The sequence below is a fragment of the Pongo abelii genome, chromosome 17 (genome assembly GCF_028885655.2).
Source record: "Pongo abelii isolate AG06213 chromosome 17, NHGRI_mPonAbe1-v2.0_pri, whole genome shotgun sequence".
NCBI classification, from domain to species: Eukaryota; Metazoa; Chordata; class Mammalia; order Primates; family Hominidae; genus Pongo; species Pongo abelii.
In genome coordinates, this window is record NC_072002.2 from 67,975,282 (window position 1) to 67,990,169 (window position 14,888).

Consider the following 14,888-nt stretch of genomic DNA (forward strand, 5'->3'; position numbering starts at 1 on the left):
GTACTTGACAAAATTTTGTTTTTTCTTGTGCATTTCTAATGTTTTTTGAAAAGATTAGTTGCTGATGAGCCATTCGCCAAATTTGTTTTGTTTCACATTAAGAAAAAATTGGAATTTAAAATCAAAATGAAATGCATGGCTACTTGTTAACAAGCTGCCTTATGTTAAATACCTAACTGTACCTATTTCCTTTTTATATAACAAAATTTATAATGATATTTTGATTTCCTGTTCATTTTACATGAAACTGTAAAGAGGTATATCAAAATCACCTCTTGTATTTTGGGAATAAGGTGAAGTAGAGATTGGAAATCTTTTAACTGGTAATTGTGAGAGAGTAACCTTTGTATTCTATCACTTCTTGGGTGGTTTAAATCAGCAAGTCGAAGAAGAGACAGCAGGAGATACAGTCTGAGTGCACTTTCGACAGAATCTCCATCCTTTCTTTCATTTGCCCAGGGCTACAGAGACAAGATGATAACAAATTGGAATAAAGTATTAATTGAAGGGAGGGAAGAAGGCTAAGTTGTGCAAGTACTACAAATATTTGCCTCACAGAAATAAAACCTCAATAACTTCAAAAGCATAGTCATGTTGAGGTTCCAGACAATTATTTGGAAATGCAGGCCCCCAGGCATAATAATAATTTGTAGGACCCAAATAATTTCTGTTTGCAAAATAAAAACACGGGGGCACATTGTTAAAAATTATTAAGATTATGGGATGGCTACAGCAGAACATGAGGCCATGCACAACTTCACCCTTTGCTGCCTATGAGCTGGTCCTGCTCCCAGGTTTCTGTTCTGGGCAATGTTTTGTTGCTGTACTAATTTAAATCACTAAACAATGCCAATTGCCCCTTCTTAATGTCTATATTAACATAACATTTCAATCTTCTTTTTTTATTTTTGGGACAGAGTCTCTGTTGCCCAGACTGGAGTGCAGTGGCACAGTCTTGGCTCATCGCAACCTCCGCCTCCCAGGTTCAAGCGATCCCCAGCTAATTTTTGTATTTTTAGTAGAGACGAGCTTTCACCATTTTGGCCAGGCTGGTCTCGAACTCCTGACCTCAAGTGATCCCCCTGCCTCAGCCTCCCAATGTGCTAGGGTTACAGGCATAAGCCACCGCGCCCGGCCCAACATTTGAGTCTTCAATTGCTTTATTGAATTTCTCTTCATAGATCATCTATGTAAAATCAATAACTTTTATGACTATTTTATATTTTTTATTAAAAACAAATTAGGTTTTACATATATACAATACACACACACTATATATGGTATATGTCATGTGGTAGATAGGTCAACAATTTAAAAACTCTTGAAAAATTCCTTAAAGAAATCCTTGATAAATTTTCCAGTATTGGAACTAACTTTAAAAGTATGCTCATTTTCAAAAGATCAAATCTCCATGGATTATCTGAATTTTTCATCTCCTAGTTCTAAAATTAGTGTAAAATTGTTATACTGTACTTTTCAGAGCTGACTAGTCGTGATTACATTGCATTTCTGATAAAAATCCTGGTTGGTTAGCCTTGCTTTGTAAGAATGAGCATTTTTTTTTCTTTGATCAATACTATTGTTTCTAAGCATTTAACTTAAGAAAGCAGTTTTCAGTGTTTTAAAATTTTACTTTTTTTTTTTTTTAACACCAACGTTCCCAAGCCAAGGGACAGTAAAGTATTTTCCTTTTTGGCACTGGCTAAGAACACTCATTCCATAAAAATTAAAAAAAAAAAAACTATGATAAAATGATACAATATATTCTGCCATTTTAATATAATTAAGTTAAAAAGAATAATGATTTTTTTTTGTATCACACATATGGCCTTAACTTTGTAAAACACAAACAATGACATAACTCAATTCATAAGTATGTTTAATAAACATTTATGATGTTCCTAACACTGTTCCAGGCTGCATGAGGCATGTTAGAAAAGCATATATGAGTAATAAAGCGGCAGCATTTATGGATCTCAGCAGATTTGGGGGGAAGCAAATATTTTAAATATGTAACAATAACAAAACAACTCAAGTAGGGGAACTTATAAGAAGTTGGTAAATGGAATATAAACAATCTGAGTCACAGATTTGCTCATGGGCCCATGACCTGTGATGGCTGCAGCATATTACCTAGTTAATTTCTTATGCCCAGATCATACTGCATCCACCTCCTTAAATCAGTCTTGTAATCCAGTTACAATGACAGCCATGTCTATGCTTTATATATCACACATTCCTTCCCATTCAGAAAGCAGTGTGAAAAATTTGTGCAGAGCACCTCACTGGACCCAAGTCTCTATAAGCATTTACTTTGCTTAACAATTAGCGTAAATGATAAGGTATAAAATAACAAAAGCCTAATTGAATAAAACATGCTGATTGTTAGTGGTGTTGTCACATATAAATTCTATTCTCTAAGAAATGAAAATGAAGAATCTTTCTGCCTTAGAAACATGATGCAGCCATGAATTTTTTTCATTAATGGCAGCAATAACAGCCTTAGAATGCTAACCATATTTTGGCCTTTAGTAACAGCATTGTTCTGTTAAATTACCTGTTTTCTTAGCAATATATGGAATAAGGATACCTTTGCAGATCATTGTTTATTTGCACTGTGATTTGATTCTGTTTCATTGAACATTGCCACTGGATAATTCATCCCTTACTGAGTAGACAAGTAGTTAGGAATAAAGTAGCCTGCATAAACAAGACATTCAGAATATCCTTTACATGTGCAAAAGAGTTAGCCAATTCCTTCAATTCATGTATATTGAGTACTGCTAAACGCACTTGCTGTCTTTCTTACAGACATTAGAATAAATAAATTATATTATCATGAGTTATAGGCATTGCGTGTGTATTTTATCTTCTGTTGGTAACATAAAATGCCATTTTGGCAATTTGAAAGTATTTCTAGGATAAGGAGCACTTACTTCATCTTCTCCAAGCCCGCTCAATAAGACACCAATTACTGAAGAAGATGGAATATACCAGAGATCCTATGGTTCCTTTCCTTTCCTTTCCCATTCCTTCCTTCCTCCCTTCCTCCTTCCCGCCATCCTTCCCTCTTTGTTATAAGCCCATCTTTCTGTCCTTAAGAGAAAATGCGAGGGCTGGTTTTATTACTTCGTTAGACTATCAGAATTTAGAGGCAAGATCAGGTTAAAGAAAACGTTTTCATCAATATTTCTTTTCTGAAAAAATGATCTTATCTTTTGAAAATGGGTCTCAGCTGAGTATGCATTTGGTTGCTGCTTTTATCAATGTTTTCCAAATGTGATGTAGTAATTGTACACTAAAATTACATAGCTTGTATACAAATTGAATTTCAAGTTTTCATATTATTTGAAAATATCAACTCTATTATACAAACCATATTTGAAAAGAATAAAACTGATGGAAAATATGTCTGAAATATAAATCAGCCAGCAACTGTTTCTAAAAGTGCATACATTTTGTAGTAATCATTTAAAGAGATCAACAGCCCAAGATCCAGTTTATGAAATAATTGCTCGAAATAGAAAGGTTTGATTTATATGAAGGTTTGTCTCCTCTGATGATACCTTCCTTGGCTAAACCCTTGCCCATTCTCCCCTGCCTTTATGGTATATAATTTCTCTACCATATTATCAGCCAGGATTTAAGTCCCTGTCTGCTTAAGACTTGTCTAATCTTTTCATTCCACATGTGGAGATTTCTTGAATTATTATTTGCAGTCCTTTAAGATCCTGTTAAGGCAGTTTAATCATAAAGGATGTTAAAATGGACCACATACTAGCTTGAGGGCTTGAGTTAGAATGGGAAGCCTATTTGCAAGACCACAACTCAATTATCTACAAAGCTGTTTTATATTTAAGAGTTGTAAGTAATATTCTTAGTCTATTATATTCTTTATACTAAAAAGATGAGTGAAAGCAACCCACCAAGTTGAGTGACTTTAGAATATATTATCTAGAGGAATAGCCATATTTGCTTCTTTCCTCCTTCGTGAGATTTTAAAAATTCTAATAGGGCTCTACTTGTATGGTTGTTAGGAAAAGAACAGAGAAGTTCAAATAATGTCTCTGAACATTACTACCTGTATCCTAGAGCAAGTTTGTCAATCATTGAGACCTCAGTTTCCTGAACTATAAATGGGAATATCATTTATTCCTCTTCTTCCTAAGTTGCAAAAATGAAATATGATAACACATGGGCAGCCACTGGGTCTTGCCTGGCACCTCAATTAAAAAAAAAAAAAAAAAAAAAAAAGCTCCTCGACCCAACGGGATCAAATAAGAACATAATTTCAACTGCTCTACATTTACAAACAAAGTGCGATACTCACCAGGGTAATCACTTGGGTAAATAAGGCTAATATAATACCTCATTTACAGTTTAGAACTAGCTTGATCACTATACAGTCAGCGCATTTACATACTCTGTTACTTTCTCCCTAATTAACCCCTCCTTAGCATTTGGCAGGCTGTTATAGATTGGCTTGTCTAAATTTTGATGCCTTATGAACAGAAAGTGCTACATTATCCCATAAGATGTATCACAGCATTGCCATTTTATAAATAAAGCCATGTGTCACTTAAAGAAGGATATACATTCCAAGAAACGCACCATTAATTGATTTCATTTTTCTGAGAACATCATAGTGTCTTACACACACCTAGATGGTAGAGCCTACTACACACCTAGGCTATATGGTATAGCCTATCGCTCCTGGGCTGCAAACCTGTACAGCATGTGATGATACTGAATACTGTAGGCAATTATAACACAGTGGTAGATATTTGTACATCTGAGCATATCTAAACATAGAAAAGGTAATGCATTGCATTAGAATGATATGATGGCAAGATGTCACTAGGCGATAGAAATTTTTCAACTTCATTATATTCTTATGGGACCTCCTTAATATATGTGGGCTGTTGCTGATGAAAACATTGTTACGTGACACTTGGCTGTCATTGGTTGGTTGATGCTGGTAGAATCTGGTTTGGGAAATATATAAAATTTCAGTTATATTTATTAAAGGATGGTTACATAAATTAAGCAAACTAAGTTGATCACAGCTCTGTCTAGCTCATTACTTTTGTCACTTGATTTACAACTATTAACTGCACCGCACTGAGATTTGAATAAATATTTGGGATGACCACTATGGCGAACCTGTCCACTTGACAACAATTCAGTTGTCTGATCCCGTACATGGCCAGACATAAATAATGGAAAGAAGTAAAGATAAGCACTGGCATTACATCTTTTTTGGTAGCATACAAATACATTATTTTAAAGGTCTCTCAATGTAAAAAAATGTTTTCGGGTATTATAAATAAGAGATGGGGAACGTTAAAAACTTATGGTTTAGTATCCTCTGTGACCAAAGGCTTAAGGAATTCATTTGGATTTAATGGTCAATTAGGTTAGGTATGATGTCTTTGATAATGACATATATTAGTGGAAGGATTAGAGGTAGGCTTGAGATGATGGGTTGTTTAATCACCTCTAGAAGACTTCAAAGCAAATGTGAGTCACTGTTCTTTCTCCATTCATTTAAAAATATTTATTTTGTGCTAAGTTCTAGACCTACAGTTTCCAGTACACTAACCACAAGCCACATTTGTCTATTTAAATTTAAAAGTATTGAAATAAAATAAAATTTAAAATACAGTTTGTCAGTCACAGTAGCCCTATTCCAACTTCTTAGTAGCACTTAAAATTTAAATAAAATTAAAAACCAAAAATTCAACTTATCTCTCTTGTGAGCCACATCTCACTAATTCATATATGATTACTGGCTACTGTATTGGAGATCACAGAGAACATTTTCATTATTTCAGAAAGTTCTCTCAGACAGTGGCAGTCTAGGCACTATGCTGGTAAATGAGGATACAAATGCAAGTCAGAAATGGTCCTGACTCTCAAGGAGCTGGTAGTCTAGTGGAAACAACTTCAAATAGAATTCACTAAAAACAGCTTTCACAGAGTTCATCTCCCTGAGCAAAATTGTTCAGTTTTGTTCAAAACAAAAAAGTTAATTATGTGCTAAATTAATAGACATGATTTTTTAAAGGCCAGAGAATCTAGACCTGAAGATATGCTGTTTATTTACTTGTTAGTTAATCACATTAAAAATCCATTACCTGGAAAAGTACATAAGTATCTTCTGAAGTTCAACTGAAAGTGAAGGACATAGCTTACTAGTTGCTTGGGTTGAACAGTGGTATATCATAAGTGTAATTTCCCTAAAAAGCTTCTGCTGGCTCTTTTATTTTCTCTTTTCTTTTGAGCACATAGCATGATTCAGGCTTCTTCAGTTGGTATAACCAAACATCTAGAAAATTTATCTGCTTCATGAGAAATTACATAGAAAGAAAGCTAACTTCTCATAGACAGACATAAGGGAGTGTAGGAAAGGGGATAAGAAAGTGTCATAATAATTATTGGTTTTCAGGCAGCATGGTCAACTAGTCTAGGAGAAAGAGGTTCCCTAAGTAGATCTGATTTGGGTTTAATCGCCTAGTTTGGTTATATACCCTACTAAACACGAAAGCAGTTGGTTTGCTAAGCCGAATTAGAGCAAAAGCCAGCATGAACATCTTTGGGGATATTGTCATCATGCTGGTGCAGCTGAATGAAACTCTACTCCAAGGATATGAGCTGAGCTGCTTTAGGCAACTGCTTTGATGGAGGGCTGATGAACACCACTAAGAAACAGTAAAGATAGAAAGGAATAAGGCATTTTAATCACATATGTATTGAAGCACTCCCTCATTTTTAGAGCATATTTTTCTATGCAGTTCGTAAGTATTTATTGAGCTCCAACTATGTGTCCAGACTTTTATAACATGCTTGGGATAGAAAATAAAATAAGGGCAGAAGTTTCTTTCTTTGTCTGTTTCTGCTGCTATAACAAAACACCTGGCACTGTGTAATTATAAAGGATAGAAATGTATTGCTCATGGTTCTGGAGACTGGGAAGTCTGAGATTAAGCAGGTTTGGTGTCTAGTGAGGGCTGGTCTCTGCTTCCAAGATGAAGCCTTGTTGCTGCATCTTCCAGAGGGTATGAACGCTGTGTCCTCACATGGTGGAAGAAATGGTAGGACAAAAAAGAGGAGCTAGTTGTTCCCTCTAGCCCTCTAATAAGGACTAATCTCTTCATGAGGGTGGAGCCCTCATGGCCTAATCATCTTTTAAAAGATTATTAAAATATTTGCATTGGGGTTTAAATTTCAACATGAATTTTGGAGGGGACACAAACATTCAAAGAAGTTAAGGATACTATTTTTGATGAAAATATACCTGTAAAATAAATGGACCTAAATAATACTGTGGGATCAAATTTACTTTCTCTCTTTTTTTTTTTTTTTTTTCCTTGAGATGGAATCTTGCACTGTTGCCAGGGCTGCAGTGCAGTGGCGTGATCTCAGCTCACTGCAACCTCCACCTCCCGAGTTCATGTGATTCTCCTGCCTCAACGTCCCCAGTGGCTGGGATTACAGGCACACACCACCACACCTGGCAAAGTTTTTGTATTTTTAGTAGAGATGGGGTTTCACTATTTTGGCCAGACTGGTCTTGAACTCCTGACCTCGTGATCTGTCCACCTCGGCCTTTCAAAGTGCTAGGATTACAGGTGTGAACCAGCGTGCCTGGCCCTATTTCCTTTTTTTAACCTAAAGTAAGTGTTACAAAGTTTCAGTATGTAATTAATGCATAATCTAAGGCAGATATAATTTGATGCACAAACCATATTGTCTTTTAGTATAAAATATTTTAGTATATTTTAGAAATTATCTGATATAACACTCCGCCAAAATTAAGTAAAACTCCCTTTTAAATTACTGTACTATTTTATGGATTCTTTTAACTGCAGGTTATATTCTGCCTGCTGTAATATATGGTGAATTTTACATGTTACATAAAAAGTCAATAATATGACTTTAGCTATTTTTACATTACAATATTCTTACATTACATTACATTACATTTCTTTAATTGCTCAATCTTTCCTCCTTGGGGAACCCAAGATCCCATGCAATGAGGAGTTGAGTTGGGACAGAATTTGTGATCACAGGCTATTCTGCAGGGAGTGGAGATTACCATGAGTTAAAATAGAAAGATTTTAAGCCTATGACAAGCAATTACTGCTTCTAATTGTAGCTGTTAAAGTCAAAGCTGAGATGTTGTCACTCATTTCTGGAAGGAAATGACCACAGATTTGTATCAACTGAGAGTCAAGCAATGGAACTGTTAGCCCATGGTCAGTGCTAGTAACTTGTACATTGTCCTCTTATTTAAATCTATAATTGGTGTTCCAGGTTATCCAAATGGAAGTAGAATGACATGTTTAAAAACAAAGATTTAGAAGTCAGACTGGGTTTGCATTCTAGCTTTTTCTCTTGTCAGCTAACTGGGTTAAGTTAGCTTTTCTTGATTTTTTTTTTTTTTTTTTTTTAATCGGAGACGGAGTCTCGCTCCGTCGCCCGGGCTGGAGTGCAGTAGCGTGATCTCGGCTCACTGCAAGCTCCGCCTCCCGGGTTCATGCCATTCTCCTGCCTCAGCCTCCCGAGTAGCTGGGACTACAGTCGCCTGCCACCACGCCCGGCTAATTTTTTGTATTTTTAGTAGAGACGGGCTTTCACCGTGTCAGCCAGGATATCTATCTTGCAGGGATGCTGTAAAGATTAAAATAAAATATTTAAGATGGTAATGCAATTGTACACCTTCAAATGGTTATTCTGAGGATTAAATGAGATACTTAGTTTACTTTCTGGTACATTGTCAGCCCTCAATGAATACCAGCTACTGTTAAAATCATCCATTATAACTCCATTACTTGATTCTAATTATTTCTCATATAATGATGCTCCTTAATGCTGCACAGGATTTGCTAACTTCTGTATCTGTGTTTTTTTGGATATGTTTGAAATGCTGTTCTTATCCATTAGGCTATTTCATAAGTCCCTTCTATTTTTCCTTTAAGATTTTGATTAAATATTTCCAAGAGCAAAAAGCCTATCCTGTCTAATTCATCACAGGGATCAAACTTTTAGCCTGCGTAAGCTCATATTTCACCCTCCAAATTAGTTTGAATCTCCTCATCTCTTCATTCATTCATTTATTCATTCATTCGTTCAACAAATAATTCATTGCATGCTTGCAATGGACTACACTCTGTTTCTTGAGACTGGGAATTCGGTAATAAAAAAAAGACAAAGTACTTATCCTCGTAAAGTCTGTATTCTAATGATGAAAAGGAATAATAAGCAAATAGGCTGGGAGTGGTGGCACATGCCTGTAATCCTAGCACTTTGGGAGGCCAAGGAGGGCGGATCTCTTAAACTCAGGAGTTCCAGACCAGCCTAGGCAACATAAAGAAAACCTGTCTCTACAAAATATGGAAAAATCAACCAAGTGTGGTGGTGTGTTTCTGTAGTCATAGCTGCTTGGGAGGCTGAGGTGAAAGGATTGCCTGAGCCTGAGAGTTTGAGGCTACGTTGAGCCATGATCACGACTTGTCACACACACACACACACATTCCGAGTCTAATACCTGGCCAGGTAGATAAGAAGAAAAGCCTGTCCCTTCTCCACTCTCATGAGGGGAGTTCTTAAGATCTGATGAAATACAGGATGTTTAAATGCTTAAGATGGAAGCAGTCCAGGCTGTATTTTCAGGGGTGGGGGCTCAGAAATAAAATTCTGAATACTGAAAAATATAGGCAACAAAGTGAGACTCTGTCTCAAAATAAATAAATATAAGTGAAGCCCACAGAAGAGCAAAACAGCTTAAGGGGACATAGGATGAGTAGGATAGGGATGATTCTAGACAGGAAGGTCAAAGAAAGCCTTACTGAAGAAGGGATATTTAGGGGCACACCTAAAAGAATGTGAAAAGGTGGCAGCAAATACCTGTGAGACAAGACATTTCAGACAAAGCAGAGCAAAGCCTCCAAGAAATATGGGACTATGTGAAAAGACCAAATCTACGTCTGATTGGTGTACCTGAAAGTGACGGGGAAAATGGAACCAAGTTGGAAAACACTCTGCAGGATAATATCCAGGAGAACTTCCCCAATCTAGCAAGGCAGGCCAACATTCAGATTCAGGAAATACAGAGAACACCACAAAGATACTCCTCGAGAAGAGCAAATCCAAGACACATAATTGTCAGATTCACCAAAGTTGAAATGAAGGAAAAAATGTTAAGGGCAGCCAGACAGAAAGGTCGGGTTACCCTCAAAGGGAAGCCCATCAGACTAACAGCGGATCTCTCGGCAGAAACCCTACAAGCCAGAAGAGAGTGGGGGCCAATATTCAACATTCTTAAAGAAAAGAATTTTCAACCCAGAATTTCATATCCAGCCAAACTAAGCTTCATAAGTGAAGGAGAAATAAAATACTTTACAGACAAGCAAATGCTGACAGATTTTGTCACCACCAGGCCTGCCCTAAAAGAGCTCCTGAAGGAAGCGCTAAACATGCAAAGGCACAACCGGTACCAGCCACTGCAAAATCATGCCAAAATGTAAAGACCATCGAGACTAGGAAGAGACTGCATCAACTAACGAGCAAAATAGCCAGCTAACATCATAATGACAGGATCAAATTCACACATAATAATATTAACTTTAAATGTAAATGGACTAAATGCTCCAATTAAAAGACACAGACTGGCAAATTGGATAAAGAGTCAAGACCCATCAGTGTGCTGTATTCAGGAAACCCATCTCACGTGCAGAGACACACATAGGCTCAAAATAAAAGGATGGAGGAAGATCTACCAAGCAAATGGAAAACAAAAAAAGGCAGGGGTTGCAATTCTAGTCTCTGATAAAACAGACTTTAAACCAACAAAGATCAAAAGAGACAAAGAAGGCCATTACATAATGGTAAAGGGATTCATTCAACAAGAAGAGCTAACTATCCTAAATATATATGCACCCAATACAGGAGCACCCAGATTCATAAAGCAAGTCCTGAGTGACCTACAAAGAGACTTAGACTCCCACACATTAATAATGGGAGACTTTAACACCCTACTGTCAACATTAGACAGATCAACGAGACAGGAAGTCAACAAGGATACCCAGAAATTGAACTCAGCTCTGCACCAAGCGGACCTAATAGACATCTACAGAACTCTCGACCCCAAATCAACAGAACATACATTTTTTTCAGCACCACACCACACCTATTCCAAAATTGACCACATACTTGGAAGTAAAGCTCTCCTTGGTAAATGTAAAAGAACAGAAATTATAACAAACAATCTCTCAGATCACAGTGCAATCAAGCTAGAACTCAGGATTAAGAATATCACTCAAAACTGCTCAACTACATGGAAACTGAACAACCTGCTCCTGAATGACTACTGGTACATAACGAAATGAAGGCAGAAATAAAGATGTTCTTTGAAACCAACGAGAACCAAGACACAACATACCAGAATCTCTGGGACACATTCAAAGCACTGTGTAGAGGGAAATTTATAGCACTAAATGCCCACAAGAGAAAGCAGGAAAGATCCAAAATTGACACCCTAACATCACAATTAAAAGAACTAGAAAAGCAAGAGCAAACACATTCAAAAGCTAGCAGAAGGCAATAAATAACTAAAATCAGAGCAGAACTGAAGGAAATAGAGACACAAAAAACCCTTCAAAAATTAATGAATCCAGGAGCTGGTTTTTTGAAAGGATCAACAAAATTGATAGACCGCTAACAAGATTAATAAAGAAAAAAATAAGAATCAAATAGATGCAATAAAAAATGATAAAGGGGATATCACCACTGATCCCACAGAAATACAAACTACCATCAGAGAATACTACAAACACCTCTACGCAAATAAACTAGAAAATCTAGAAGAAATGGATAAATTCCTTGACACATACACTTTACCAAGACTAAACCAAGAAGAAGTTGAATCTCTGAATAGACCAATAACAGGAACTGATATTGTGGCAATAATCAATAGCTTACCAACCAAAAAAAGTCCAGGACCAGATGGATTCACAGCCGAATTCTACCAGAGGTACAAGGAGGAACTGGTACCATTCCTTCTGAAACTATTCCAATCAATAGAAAAAGAGGGACTCCTCCCTAACTCATTTTATGAGGCCAGCATCATCCTGACATGAAAGCCGGGCAGAGACACAACCAAAAAAGAGAATTTTAGACCAATATCCTTGATGAACATTGATGCAAAAATCCTCAATAAAATACTGGCAAACTGAATCCAGCAGCACATCAAAAAGCTTATCCACCATGATCAAGTGGGCTTCATCCCTGGGATGCAAGGCTGGTTCAATATATGCAAATCAATAAATGTAATCCAGCATATAAACAGAACCAAAGACAAAAACCACATGATTATCTCAATAGATGCAGAAAAGGCCTTTGACAAAATTCAACAACCCTTCATGCTAAAAACTCTCAATAAATTAGGTATTGATGGGACATATCTCAAAATAATAAGAGCTATCTATGACAAACCCACAGCCAATATCATACTGAATGGGCAAAAACTGGAAGCATTCCCTTTGAAAACTGGCACAAGACAGGGATGCCCTCTCTCACCACTCCTATTCAACATAGTGTTAGAAGTTCTGGCCAGGGCAATTAGGCAGGAGAAGGAAATCAAGGGTATTCAATTAGGAAAAGAGGAAGTCAAATTGTCCCTGTTTGCAGATGACATGATTGTGTATCTAGAAAACCCCATTGTCTCAGCCCAAAATCTCCTTAAGCTGATAAGCAACTTCAGCAAAGTCTCAGGATACAAAATCAATGTACAAAAATCACAAGCATTCTTATACACCAATAACAGACAAACAGAGAGCCAAATCATGAGCGAACTCCCATTCACAATTGCTTCAAAGAGAATAAAATACCTAGGAATCCAACTTACAAGGGATGTGAAGGACCTCTTCAAGCGGAACTACAAACCACTGCTCAAGGAAATAAAAGAGGATACAAACAAATGGAAGAACATTCCATGCTCATGGGTAGGAAGAATCAATATTGTGAAAATGACCATACTGCCCAAGGTAATTTATAGATTCAATGTCATCCTCATCAAGCTACCAATGACTTTCTTCACAGAATTGGAAAAAACTACTTTAAAGTTCATATGGAACCAAAAAAGAGCCCGCATCACCAAGTCAATCCTAAGTCAAAAGAGCAAAGCTGGAGTCATCACACTACCTGACTTCAAACTATACTACAAGGCTACAGTAACCAAAACAGCATGGTACTGTTACCGAAACAGAGATATAAATCAATGGAACAGAACAGAGCCCTCAGAAATAACGCCGCATATGTACAACTATCTGATCTTTGACAAACCTGTGAAAAACAAGCAATTGGGAAAGGATTCCCTATTTAATAAATGGTGCTGGGAAAACTGGCTAGCCATATGGAGAAAGCTGAAACTGGATCCCTTCCTTACACCTTATACAAAAATCAATTCAAGATGGATTAAAGACTTAAACGTTAGACCTAAAACCATAAAAACCCTAGAAGAAAACCTAGGTATTACCATTCAGGACATAGGCATGGGCAAGGACTTCATGTCTAAAACACCAAAAGCAACGGCAACAAAAGCCAAAATTGACAAATGGGATCTAATTAAACTAAAGAGCTTCTGCACAGCAAAAGAAACTACCATCAGAGTGAACAGGCAACCTACAAAATGGGAGAAAATTTTCGCAACCTACTCATCTGACAAAGGGCTAATATCCAGAATCTACAATGAATTCCAACAAATTTACAAGAAAAAAACAAACAACCCCATCAAAAAGTGGGTGAAGGACATGAACAGACACTTCTCAAAAGAAGACATTTATGCAGCCAAAAAACACATGAAAAAATGCTCACCATCACTGGCCATCAGAGAAATGCAAATCAAAACCACAATGAGATACCATCTCACACCAGTTAGAATGGCAATCATTAAAAAGTCAGGAAACAACAGGTGCTGGAGAGGATGTGGAGAAATAGGAACACTTTTACACTGTTGGTGGGACTGTAAACTAGTTCAACCATTGTGGAAGTCAGTGTGGCAATTCCTCAGGGATCTAGAACTAGAAATTCCATTTGACCCAGCCATCCCATTACTGGGTATATACCCAAAGGACTATAAATCATGCTGTTACAAAGACACATGCACACGTATGTTTATTGTGGCATTATTGACAATAGCAAAGACTTGGAACCAAGCCAAATGTCCAACGATGATAGACTGGATTAAGAAAATGTGGCACATATACACCATGGAATACTATGCAGCCATAAAAAATGATGAGTTCATGTCCTTTGTAGGGACATGGATGAAATTGGAAATCATCATTCTCAGTAAACTATCACAAGAACAAAAAACCAAACACCGCATATTCTCACTCATAGGTGGGAATTGAACAATGAGAACACATGGACACAGGAAGGGGAACATCACACTCTGGGGACTGTTGTGGGGTGGGGGGAGGGGGGAGCGATAGCATCGGGAGATATTCCTAATGCTAGATGACGAGTTAGTGGGTGCAGTGCACCAGCATGGCACATGTATACATATGTAACTAACCTGCGCATTGCACACATGTACCCTAAAATCTAAAGTATAATAATAAAAAAAAATTATTATTTTTTTACTCATGAAGTTTAACTGTTAAATGTTTGCAGATTTTATTTACCTAATTAGGCTATGAGCTCAAAGGAAGTTCCCAGGATTTCTTTGAGTACAAAAATAAAAAAAATGCCACATATGACCAGGCCAATGTCCAATGCGATGCAGTATTTAGATTCTAACAGTGGCAAAGATGAACAGTTGGGGAAAAACCATTGGATCATTCTTCATGTCATAAATTGTAAAACATCTGTGCCCTACACGTCCC

The 14,888-nt window shown here is 37.0% G+C and overlaps 1 protein-coding gene across 5 annotated transcripts in view; it reads left to right on the forward strand.

Annotated features, from left to right (window-relative positions):
- Positions 1–14,888, forward strand: part of DCC (DCC netrin 1 receptor) — a 1,201,233-nt gene that overhangs the window by 838,928 nt on the left and 347,417 nt on the right. The gene's annotated exons all lie outside the window — the stretch shown is intronic.